The 13,188-nt window shown below is 36.5% G+C and overlaps 1 protein-coding gene across 1 annotated transcript in view; it reads right to left on the minus strand.

Annotated features, from left to right (window-relative positions):
* The window catches only part of LOC137658539 (uncharacterized), a 57,156-nt gene that overhangs the window by 43,232 nt on the left and 736 nt on the right, over positions 1 to 13,188 (minus strand). The window lies entirely within an intron of this gene.

Raw genomic sequence — 13,188 nt, forward strand, 5'->3', positions numbered from 1 at the left:
CATTACATTGTACGAGTGTGTGTGAAACACATGCGGTACAGACCATATATACATATGATCAGAGCCCAAGGCACCTTTCCACCCAAGCTAGGACCAGGGAGGGTCAGACAATGGCTACTGATGACTCAGCAGGTAGACCTATAGGCTCCCCCAAACCACACACCCCCTCATCCTTAGCTCACAAGGATGGTGAGGTTGCAGACACTACAAGAAACTATCAAGCTTGAGTATGCCTTGAACCCCAGTCCAGAAGATCATAAGGGAGGGACGATTACAGTAGGTTACCACTACTCTTAAAGGATATCATTTTGATTATTTGTCGCCATAGAAACCATCTAACATGGAAACTATCGAAGTTAGACTTCATAACTGGTTTATAGTTACGATAGGAGCCGATGCCTAACTTATAGGAGGTGTACTATTTAGTGACAGCTCCTCATATCCTCTTTTAATGTTGGCAGAACAACGTACTGACAGTATCCAGTAAATCCCTTCATATATGATTTTGAGTCGTAGTCATAGATTACAGATGTCTATAATCGCTGCAAAGTTTCCTGGCAAAATAAGCCCCACCTCTGATGACGTCATAGCCAATCACGTTGTCTCCCACGTTAGCAGCGGGCTAACTTATAATCACTTCAAAGGGACTTGTTGTGCCCACTATTAATGCAGGAGACTTAACATGATTGGTTATGACGTCATCAGGGGGTGGGGCTTATTTTGCCCGGAATATCTGCGGCGCCTATAATTGTCTCAAGATGAATAAATAAAATGTGTACATTTACAGCTTTGTTTGGTTACATATTTCAGAAAAGAAATTCTTTTCTCATACACAATATGAATGCGACACTCCTCAAATATATATTAATGTAAGATTATAATAATAAAAAGGTAATTTCCTTTCCTTTGGCATTACACTTATTCTCCAGACATTTTTTAAAATAAATATAGAAAATAAAAAACCTCAAAGAGAATATCAAAGTAAAAAAGTATTATTTTCTAATAATCATAATATACTCATAAAAAAGAACAAAAGCTAATATCCCACGAAAAGCAAAGAAGGACCTACATCTCCATCAAACCAATCAAAGGAAATCTCTGAAATCTCCATAGTGTTCTCATAGTCAGGGAACAAAGAACATATGTTTACAACTAACCAAGAACAATGAGAACAATGAGTGGCTTCTTTTCCCGTGTCAACATCATGGTGTGAGAACCTTTATCACATGTTTCGTATGTTGCACGTATGAAGTGGAGCGTACATGTGTGCATATGAGAAGGAGAAGAAAGTAATTTTTTTTTCAAGAGACGGATTTGTTGTCAAGTTGGAAGACATGCGTACAGACACTGTTTTAAGAGAGAGAGGTTTACTTGAGATTTTTCTTTTAACCTTCTTCCTTTTTGTGAGGCTTTAACATACAGTTCAGTACGTACACACGCACTCACACACACAAACGGATATATTTCCATTTATTACATTTCTGCTTCTAGAAAACCGAAATGTAAACTGAGATATAATACCCAGTATAATGAGAAAATATATTAATACATATATATATATATATATATATATATATATATACACACACATATACATACACACACACACACACACACACACACACACACATATATATATATATATATATATATAAATCAGGCATTCTTTATACTTCCCATTATCAAGAGTCTTTTTCTATTAAAATAATAAAAAATTAAAAGTTGCACTTAGTAGAATAAATTGCAGTAAAATAACATTGCTATTCCATTTACTGTCTTATGCATACATAATTTCCAATCACAAGTATGAATAATAAGTTCGTCAAATATTTGTATTTTCATATATAAAAGCAATTAGTTTTATTTGTAATTACTTTGTAGTCCGTCAATGTTTCTTCGTCAGTTTCAATACTTGAAAAATCCCGTTGTTTCTCTAGTAATTTTACTGTGCGGTTTACTGCAGATTACTCTTGCTTGTATAACCGTTTACTTACAATAGTATAGTTTTCTATACAATTTAATTTTGCCTCTTATAGATTGGCTCCAGAGAAAAATGAGACTTTAATTACAGCTGAGTTTGTTCTTGAATTGCTGAATCAATGATGAAATCCATTAAAAAAAATCTTCCGAAACATTAGAAAATTATAACACACTGAAGTACAAAGTCTGAAATCTGATATTTTGTGTTAATTTTGGGCACTCATTAAAGAGCGCTTAAAAATGAAATGTCGATATCAATGCAGCAAGGACTTTCTGAAAACTGAAAGAAAAAGAAATTGATAACTTTTCAGAATTTGAAATTAAAACAGAGAAATCAAGTTGAAATAGGCAAATCCTGTCTTTCAAATTATTTTCTCGACCCTGTGCGAAAAGCCGAGGCAAGCTTATTTCAATAAATATCGGTTTACTTTATCAAAACTTTACCTGAAGATGAAATACTGCAAAGCTAGCAAAACATGTTGGGGAAATCCATAAGTTTTAATTTTGAATGTTCTGTATTTCTATTGGAAAAAAAAAATAATGGCGGGTGGTTGACGGGTGGGGGGGGGGGAGGGGTGGGCTAGGGAGAGGGGGGAGGGGTGGGCTAGGGAGAGCCTTATTGCCTTATTCTATGTTTGGGTTCCCCCGGTCCCTCAGTGTGAGGCACCTCGTATACGTATATCCACCAGAGAGTTGCTAATGCATCTTCCGGTGTATTTTGCATCTTCCAGTCTTGGATGGTCTGGGTGAGGGGGGAGGAGGAAAGGTACATGTTTCTTCGAAGAGATATAAAGTGGTTACATTACCCAAGAAAAGTTAAAATTGACTAAAATGTGGCCATTTCAATCTGATGAAGAATCAGTAAATGTTCCAAATGTCTTGTGAAAAAAAAAAAAATCGATATTTGTCAGACCTTGCGAGTCTGGTGCGGGTGTCAGGCTGGTTACAGCAAGGTACGACAAGCCATCAGAATAAGTGAACTCGTGTGCTTTGATGATATTGATTTGAAACAAATAAAACTGTTCCCTATCTTGAGTTCGAAGCTTCGACGAAGATCTTTCCCCAATCTACTGCAGATCTGGAATATGAAATCGAAATCCATAACTAACCAAGACCAACATCACCTCAGATTACGTGTCATTTACAAAATCCTTTTTCTTGTCTTGTAAATAAACAACAACAACAACAAATGTCCACTATAGGACAAAGGCCTTAGGCATGTTAATACCTGGGATTTAAAGGCCGCTTATGAATGGAAGAGGAAAGGGACACTGATATTGCCCTATCAAGCAGGACAATGCCACAGAGACTAACCATATATACATATGTTCAGCGCCAAAGCCCCCACTCCACCCAAACTAGGACCAAGGAGGGCCAGGCAATGGCTGCTGATGACCCAGCAGATAGACCTATAGGCTCCCCCAAACCACCCATCCTTAGCTCACAAGGATGGTGAGGTTGCAGCGACTAAAGAAACTAACGATTTTGAGCGGGACTCGAACGAATCGAACCCCAGTCTGCCATTTACCAGTAAGGGACGTTACCACATCGGCCACCACAACGCTGGCCACTGCGGATTGGTAATGGTGGGAGATTTTCTCCTGATCGCTCACAGCAAACCAACCAAGTATGGGTGACCCTAACTAGTACATATTTGATCATCATGGCGGTACGCAAACCCTTTCACCACGTTAAGGTATCCCCACTCACAAGGGGTTTCAATAAAACAAAGAGCTGTTAAATTACAAAGTGTCTGAAGCTATAAACACATTTATAATAGCCACGAGTCCAATACCTTTGGTATGATGTCAGTAATTTGGATCTTTGTGTCAATGATTTAAGGAAGGAATGAAATCAAGGAGAGGACGATTTGGAGTGGTCTCGGCAATTATATGTAAAGGATTTTAAAATACTTTTGAGAATATTCTGTTACTATTATCTAGAGAGAGAGAGAGAGAGAGAGAGAGAGAGAGAGAGAGAGAGAGAGAGAGACAGAGGGAGAGAGAGAGAGAGGGATTTTCTATTTGAAATATTAAGCGAAAAGTATCAAGTCTAGGAATTTGGAACGGAAGCAAGACAACAATTGTCGAGGGTATAAAAATTAATTAGGACCTGGAAAATATCCTAAAAATCAAGATTTATTAAAAGACATGAGCTAGGGATTTTATAAAACTAACAAATGACCTTGAATTTTCCTGGAAGAAGAAAATGAAATATATGATTAACTAAAAATCATAAATTAAAACTAAAAGTTTTTCTAAATCTTCTAGATTAAACAAATGCAAAAATATAAAAGAAACGAAAAGAATGCGTGACTGAGGGTTCACTAAAACAAAGGAACTGAGGAAGACATGGGTAAACAATATATGGCACGGACCATATTTGTTTACATTGCTTTATATGGTGACCTCGCTGCGGTAAATTAACTGAATTTGGGACAGGAGTGACCCGGTTTGGGCAGATAATTATGTCAATAAAGCCCTCGGTCACCCTTGTATATTGCAAAATAAGCCAAATCAAGCCGCAGCGACTTATTTCTCGACCTTTCGCTCGACTGTAACCTTGAACTTTGGCCTTAACATGTATTAATTGGCGTGGATTTCCATACACACTCAAATATGAACCAATTTTGAAGTCTGTGAAAACGATGTCCAAACTTATGGCTCATTATGTGAATTGGACATTTTTCTTGACCGTGACCTTGACCTTTGACCTTGACGTTCCAAAATTTAATCTTTTGCAGCTTTTTACATAAGTCAATCTCAGCAAGTTTCGTTACTCTACGATTAAAATTGTGGCCAGGAAGGTTTTACACAAACAAATAAACAAACACAAATAGCAGCGAAAACATAGCCTTCCAACTTCGTTGGCGGAAGTAATAACACAAAGGGGTTTTAAAATTCTTTTTTCGTATAATTAATAAACTTTTAGACTTTCATATAAAAAGGAACTTCTCAAATTTGAGTTTATATGAGAGCTTAGAGCTTGTACTAGACTTAGTTGATGGATACATTATTATTATTATTATTATTATTATTATTATTATTATCATTATTTTTTTTTTTTACTTGCTAAGCTACAACCCTAGTTGGAAAAGCAGGATGTTATAAGCCCAGGGGCTCAAACATGGAAAGTAGCCCAGTGAGGAAAGGAAACAAGAAAAAATAAAATATTTTAAAAACAGTAACATTAAAATAAATATTTCCTATATAAACTATGAAAATAACAAAACAATAGGAAGAGAAACAAGATACAATAGTGTGCCTGAGTGTACACTCAAACAAGAGAACTCTAACCCAAGACAGTGGAAGACCATGGTACAGAGACTATGGCACTACCCAAGACTAGAGAACAATGGTTTGATTTTGGCGTGTCCTTCTCCTAGAAGAGCTGTTTTACATAGCGAAAGTCTCTTCTACCCTTATCAAGAGGAAAGTGGCCACTGAATAAATACATTGCAGTGAGTGAAAAAGAATTGTTCGGTAATCTCAGTGTTGTCATGTGATGAGGACAGAGGAGAATGTGTAAAGTATTCTTTACAGCCTATTCGGTGTATGCGTAGGCAAAGGGAAAATGAACCGTAACCAGCCAAAAGACCCCATAACTCTCTAGCAATAGTATCTCAACGGGTGGCTATTGCCCTGGCCAACCTACTACATATAATTATAGGTAAGGAGTCGAGAAAGAAACGTAAATTGTATTAGAGAAAATATACAGTTTAGGGGCCCGTAGCTATTTGCGCACAAGCCTGAACTCATATCTAAAATCATAATATCCATCTGTCTTTAGAAATGGGAGATAAACGCGAGATAAGAATGCTCCTGAAATAAGAATGAGAGCAGTTATCGCCATATTTCAAATGTTATTGGAATTTTTCTCTCAACGGCGGTCTTTCCTTGGGTGCAAAGTAGTTAAGATGCCTTCGAAAAATCAAATTAAATTCTTTTTCATGGCTGTATGGACGAAAAAAAAAATGAATCCTCAAGAATTTCTAGGAACTTCAAATAGGATTTGTCATGTCGAATGTGAAAAGATTCTGAGAGGAACGACGAAAAATTCCGAGGATTAGTGTTTAAGAATTAATCCCGAGAATTAGTGTCTACGAATTAATCTCGAGAATTAGAGTCAGAATTAATCTCGAGAACTAGTGTCTAAGAATTAATCTCGAGAATTAGTGTCTAAGAATTAATCCCGAGAATTCATGTCTAGGAATTATATTGGAAAGGGAAAGGAAATTAAAAGTAAGCAACCCACAAAGGGAATTTAAACAAAGAAGAAAAAATTCCTAGCTTCTAGTAAGAGAGAGAGAGAGAGAGAGAGAGAGAGAGAGAGAGAGAGAGAGAGAGAGACAACTCAGTCTAAAAGAATGAGAGCCGGACTGAGATTCGCGGTATCTGAAAAATTTCAACCTCCACTGTTATAAAGCGCATATCAACATCGCTATTGAAGAGGAAAATTCTTTAAAGTTGCCCTGAGAGGAAAGAGGGAAAGAGACAGATAGACGCAGAAAATAAAGTAGTTTTTCATTTGTCCATGAATGATCTTTTATTATCTCCGCCAACTAAGTTGGAAGGAGGTTATGTTTTACCCCCTGCTTGTGTGTTTGTTTGTGTGTGTTTGTTTGTAAACAACTTCCTGGCAAAAATTTTAATCGTATAATAATGAAACTTGCAGTTATTAACTGTTATGTAAAAAGCTGGGAATTATTACAGTTTGGAAGGTCAAGGTCAAAGGTTAAGGTCACAGTCAGGCAAAATGTCCAATTCACGTATTCACCCATTAGTTTGGAAATCGTTGTCACAATTACTTCAAACTTGGTTCATATTTGAGAGTATGAAAATCCACGCCAATTAATACATGTTAAGGTCAAAGGTCAAGGTCAAGGTCGAGCAAACGATCGAGAAATAAGCTTCCGCAGCGGAGGTCTGCGCTCTACTGAGTGCTCCTCTAGTTCACGATGTTTTTATTCATTAACTCCTTTTTCATTAATGTGGTTAATGGTATACGAACTGTATAGATTATTACCTTAAGCTAGATGCTAATTTAAGACAATTTTAACTTCTGTTTCTATGGTTGAGAGGATTATCTCTCGAACAAAAGACCCCTTAAAGCTATGCAAAAGTAGAACATATAGAGCATAAATAAATAAAAAACATTGTACACGTGTCCTTTATTCCCCGAAAAAGTCTGGGCATGAAGCGAAAGATCAAAGTACTCTCACAACATATTCTTTCTCCCTCTAGCTACCTTTTCATTCCTATAAAATTCTTGATGCTTTAGAATATAATATAAAAGAAAAAATAAAATACTGTTAGTTAAAGGAATGAATTTTATTAAACTTTTCCGGAGACTGCCGAAAACGATCTTCGTCTTAATATTCGTGAAAAGCAAATTTCAAGTCGGTTATGATGAAACCGACTCTCCTCTCCCATGGAATTTGCATTTCATAAGGGAAGAGTTTCCATTAAGATTTCTAATATGAGATGAAGAAAGGGGATCAGATTCCGCCACATATTCGCTAATGAAAGATCTTCAAAGAAAACTTTAAACTCAAAAGGAAAGCTAAAAATAAAATTTTAAATTTAAAAGGAAAGTTTATGTATATTTTTTCGCAACGAATTTGGCACTTCCATAAAACACTCGGTGACTGCATGATTGTTTGGGGGAATATCTGGCGTTACAACTAAACAAGGACAACTAGCACCTTGGAAATTGTTTGTCTTTTCTTTTTCCTATCCGTCGAGATTGCTAATTGGCGATTTCGAAAGCCAACTAACATTTCGAACAAGAAGAAACTGCGAAACATGAGCGTCACTTCCCGACTCCATCTTTGTAACGAGCCAATTTTCTTTAACCTTTTTGCCGATACCAATCAAGGAGGTTTTATCTTGGCTTCCCAGCAGCCCTCTATCTTTCATCGTGCTCCTTTTAACTGGCAAGGAAAGGGCAACAGACAAACGAGGTAGAGACAGCAAGATCGTTAACGTTGCGATATTCTCTCACTGATATCTGACAATTTTTATCACTAAAGTCCCAGCAGAGATTTCGGGCGAAATAAACCCCACCCCATGGTGACGCCATAGCCAATCATGTTGTCTCTCGTGTTAACAGCTTTCACAACACAATATAAGATAGTTTAAGTTGTAACTTGTTAGGGGATGTATTGTGACAGCTGCTAATGTGGGAGACAACGTGATTGGCTATGACGTCATCAGGGGTGGGTCTTATTTCGCCAGGAATATTTTCAGTGACTATACTATATAGGAGAGAAGGATCTGAAAAGCTATAACCTATCTGTTTACTCTCCAAAGATCCAAACTAAGTTGACCCTTATCTCGTCTATCTAACTGTCAGGTTGTTTGTTAGTAATTGCCATTTAATCTCTGGAGGAATGGGAGACATATATATGGAAATACTGAATTAAAAAAAAAAGGAATAACTTTCATTTGGTTTTGAATAGGTCTTGTGGCATCTGACATCCTGCTTATGCAATTAGGTTGTAGTTTACCTAATAATAATAATAATAATAATAATAATAATAATAATAATAATAATAATAATAATAATAATAATAATAATAATAATAATAATGACTCTTGTCATTCAAAGCCCCTGAGGAAATGACGCGACATAAATTACTTTTAATAAAAGACGGCTGTCTTAGGCCCGTTTCACACTATGCGATTTTTTCCTGCAGTCGAGGCGGTTTCCGCGTCGCTTTTACTGCGGACGACACCAATTTGGGCGGTCTCTGCCTACAGAGATCAATTATTTCTTTAAATATTGAAAACAATATGCAGTGTGCCACAAGATGCATACGAGGAGGGACCTGTTGCACTTTTATCTATCATGAAAGAGACAATCAAGAATCCAATGCCCAAAGAGACATACAAGGCGCATATATATATATATATATATATGGGTCATTTTCATAAGTTCCGTGACCATTGAGAGCGGAGGTACTTTTCTCATTGGATTTGACTTTTTTAGAGGGATAAAAAAGAAATTTAGCCCCCATGCCCCTGTCAAAAGTGTGGGCATAACTTTTGAGAGCCCTGAATTAAAAAATGCCTGCCATCGCCAGTTCAAAAAATTAACTTTTTCCTGGTTTGGCTTAGAGTGCTGTACAAAATATGGTCCATGGTTTTTTTTTTGGCATTGGGGAATTCATTTATGATGTTATTTTATTGATTTGACCTGATTTTCAGATTCAAATTCACCCCGCTAAGAGAGTTTTCTTTTGTTTCAGGTCAATGTGTGTAGTTCTGCTTCCTTACTTCCACACACACACATATACAGTATATATATACTGTATATATATATATATATATATATATATATATAACGAGAAGAAGGATTTGACTTACATCCATTACATAACTGAGTAAAATTAATTGATAAACTTATCAAGTATCCAAAATAAAGTCAATTCCGGTAGCATTAGACTGTCAACATGATTATTTTTCATATTAAAATTACATCCAATTTTGTTCACAATTTTTAACTTACTAATGTCTAGCTATCCTATTTGTATGATACTACAGAATATTTCTATAATAACCTATGAATATATAAAGCATACGGTTTGGCATAACGTTCTATTGAACAAAACTTGCGTAGGATTTCTGACCCTTTCCCTATTTACAGCGGTGTGGCTGATTGAAAGTGGGTTACTGGAGTCACAAGAAGGATCACTGATAGCGTGTAGTTACAGTAATTATCAGATTTCTCAATTTTTCAATTTTTTTTTTTTTTTTTTTTGCCAAGCTTTGGTCAATTCTCCCACCTTCCGTGTTCCGTCAATTCCACAACAATCCACCTTTCTGGACTCAGAGCCACCCTCTATTTCGGCGTTGGCACCGTACTTCTTTCCATTAACTTTCTCAGACAAGTTTGATATATTGTTTGTGCAGTTGACTACGACCCAACTCGCCCCACGGAAACAGATAATCATCCCCACTACAATGTGGACCCAAAACTTGGAGAAATTATCATACACAGGTTCAAACTGTCAGAATCATATCCTTCATATGACAAGTTAGGGATTCAAACATCACCATCTTTGTAAGAACAATGGTGCTTTAAGAGCGTGAAGTTGAAAAGTTAGCATTATAGGAAACATTTAGAACAAACATAATTTATAATTTTGATTGGTGATGGTATCAATGTAAAGGCAAAATAGCATTAATTATCGTATGGATATATACTTGCAGGAATTGTCATAGAACCTTCAGTGTTTTTCATTGCGTGTAACACTCATTGAGCTTTTGGTAGAAAAAAATCATGAGTTGAAAGCTTTTGATTCGAAAGCTTTCATTGCTTTATAGACGTGTACTACATGAAAATCATCTGATGAAATATACACATTGTATAGATTGAAATCTTTAAAATAAAATCCAGTTTAGAACTCAAAATCCTACTAATGTTTATTTTTAAAAGGAAGTGTTCTGACATGCAAACAGCCATTAGCTTAATGAATAGTTAGTTATCCATGTATAAACTCTATGAAATATAGAACGTGCCTTTTGTTTTGATAATAGCATTTGAAGTATTACCAACTCTTCTATGACGATGCAGCATTATTATCAATAGTGTTTTGTAGCAAACTGAAGTCTAATGGATGTTATTGTTCAGAGAAACAGGCATGTACCTATATTTTCATAATATATCTTATTGTAAAATGAGAGAGATTTTACATTAAGTTATTAATAGGAGTTTACATATGAATAACTAAAGGAAAAAATAAATATAAGGCAATAATTATAAAAATTAACATAAATGATTTAATAAATATGAATAGAAAAATAGGGCAAAAGTACCTACATTTTACGGTAAGAGAAATACGGTTAACTTAAAGGTTGACCGTATTTCTCTCACCGTAAACCAACGACACACATCAGCAGAATGGGGATGGTGATACTCAGTAAAACAAGTAGTACTCACTAATTTGTAGTACATAGACACTACAATGATTCATGGAAGTTTCCCCTAGAAATGGTGTTTATGGGATAGCCAAAATAAGGTAAACCTTCCAGTGATTATGTAATCATGATTACAACAACAACAAATGCAGCCGTTTCTCGTTCACTGCAGGAGAAAGGCCTCAGACATGTTCTTATTGATGCCTGGGGTTTGGCAAGATTTCATTGTCACGCTGGTCATTGCAGATTGGTGATAGGAGACTTTAGTCTGATCGCTCACAGCAAATCAACCTAGTATGGGTGCCCCTAACTGGTACAGCTTTGCTGATCATGTCGATGCATGAACCCTTTCACCCCACTGAGGTATCCCCACTCAGAAATGGCATCATAATTAACAGGCCAGTAAATAGTGCTTCATAAAACTTTTAATTGGATATCAAGTTAATTCAATCTACAAGGATTAACAGATCCTAACATAACTGATTAACAACCAAACATGGCAGAAGTGATCGGGGTTATGAAATAAAATTTTCTCAGCTTTTCTTTCATTATTGAGCCCGCAGTTCCCCTTTTGAGATAGAACGTTATAATCTTTAGTGTATTTTAACACATTGACTAAAAACTTACAGAAATATTGATAGTTGATTAAAAATACACAGTGCATTTCCGAAAAATCACTACTATACATTAAGTTAATGTCAATACTATGGTGGAATATACTCGTGGTAGAAGAAAAGGGGTAACTGCCTCATCCCTAAAAAAATACAACAGGAGGGTCTACACCTCTAAATGTTCCTCCATTAGAGGATAAATCTCGGTATTATTATAGAAAACACGGAAAAAGCTTTACAAGTAATGATTGCAGTTTTCTATGGAAAATCTCCCGTTTTCTTAAATAATGACCATTATTTCCGTCGCAAATAAATGGTTGATAAGATATACCCTAGTACTGGGGGCCACCCAATGGGAACAGGAGGTTTTGGGTGGAAAAATTTGGGAATCGATAAATAATGGTAAAACTAACATTTTCTTCTCTATACATTATTCTCTGGCGCACATAATAAATCCACGAAAACTTACACAAAATATTGGTATACTATTCCCCAGAAACATTTATTTCACATTTGTTTACATCTAGGTCTGTGACCTGGGCAGGTTTCGTGACCTGGTAGGTGGAGTTCGCCCCGGCTAGGTCTGTGACCTGGGTAGGTTTGTGACCTGGGTAGGTTTGTGACCTGGGAAGGTGGTTCCGGGGGCTTGCCCATGGTTAAGCCTGTGACATAGGAACTACTAGGTTAGGTTAGGTGCATTTGTTAGGTTTTGTGGCCATTTACAAATCTCGTGTGTTAAATAACCACGTTTTTTCCTGTTTTCGCCCCCGTTCCCACCTGTGTCCGTCGGGAACGGTGGGATGATAACGGGAGAACAGTTTATTTGCAGTGGACATAAAGGTAAATTTCGTTGAAAGGACAATATTTAAGGTAAGTAAAATTTTTTTTTCTTTATTATTAGAAAACGTAGTTCCGTGTTCTATAATTTTACCTAAATCCCTTAACTCCAACTCAAAAGAATTCTTAAATTTTGACTCAAAATATAAGCCTACAGGAAGCTCCTTAAGCGAATGATAGGATATACAGTTGGATACAGGAGTTCATGACACACTTCGCTTTGAGGAAGTGCAACCTGTTACACATTACTGAGCGGAGTGCCTATGTATAGCCCAGCCAACAACTGAACCCATCTCTCCCTACACTTATCTGTTTGGTTACTCGCCGCGCAGTAAGGGTGCCACAAGGTACACTTCCTCAGAACGCAGTGTACCGGGAACACCTGTATCCAACTGTACAAGCTGAGGGCACAAAGGGTGACGGTCTTCAGCTTTCAGCAAAAGGGCGAACTTTAGTTAGTTAATATTACAAAGATGTGCACAGAAACATTAACAGGGAAGACTGATAGAGGGCCATACTTTTGAAGTGCAGGGTGATACAAGAGTAAATGAAGCATTTTAATGTTTTTGTTGATGAAGAAGCGTTGATTTTCGGGGGAGAGAGAGAGAAAGAGAGAGAGAGAGAGAGAGAGAGAGAGAGAGAGAGAGAGAGAGAGAGAGAGAGAGAGAGAGAGAGTACAAGGTCGCATTAAAAGGAAAAGTCCGACTAATGAACTTTTTCATCTGGAAATCCATTATTCTTTTAGCATAGGTAAAGAAAGATTATAACAAGGAAAGGAAAACCAATTACTCTGGTCTCATTTCTTTTTGATTTACTTTATAGCTTTCTTTCTGCTAAAC

This window comes from Palaemon carinicauda, chromosome 19, assembly GCF_036898095.1.
Source record: "Palaemon carinicauda isolate YSFRI2023 chromosome 19, ASM3689809v2, whole genome shotgun sequence".
In the NCBI taxonomy this organism is placed as follows: Eukaryota; Metazoa; Arthropoda; class Malacostraca; order Decapoda; family Palaemonidae; genus Palaemon; species Palaemon carinicauda.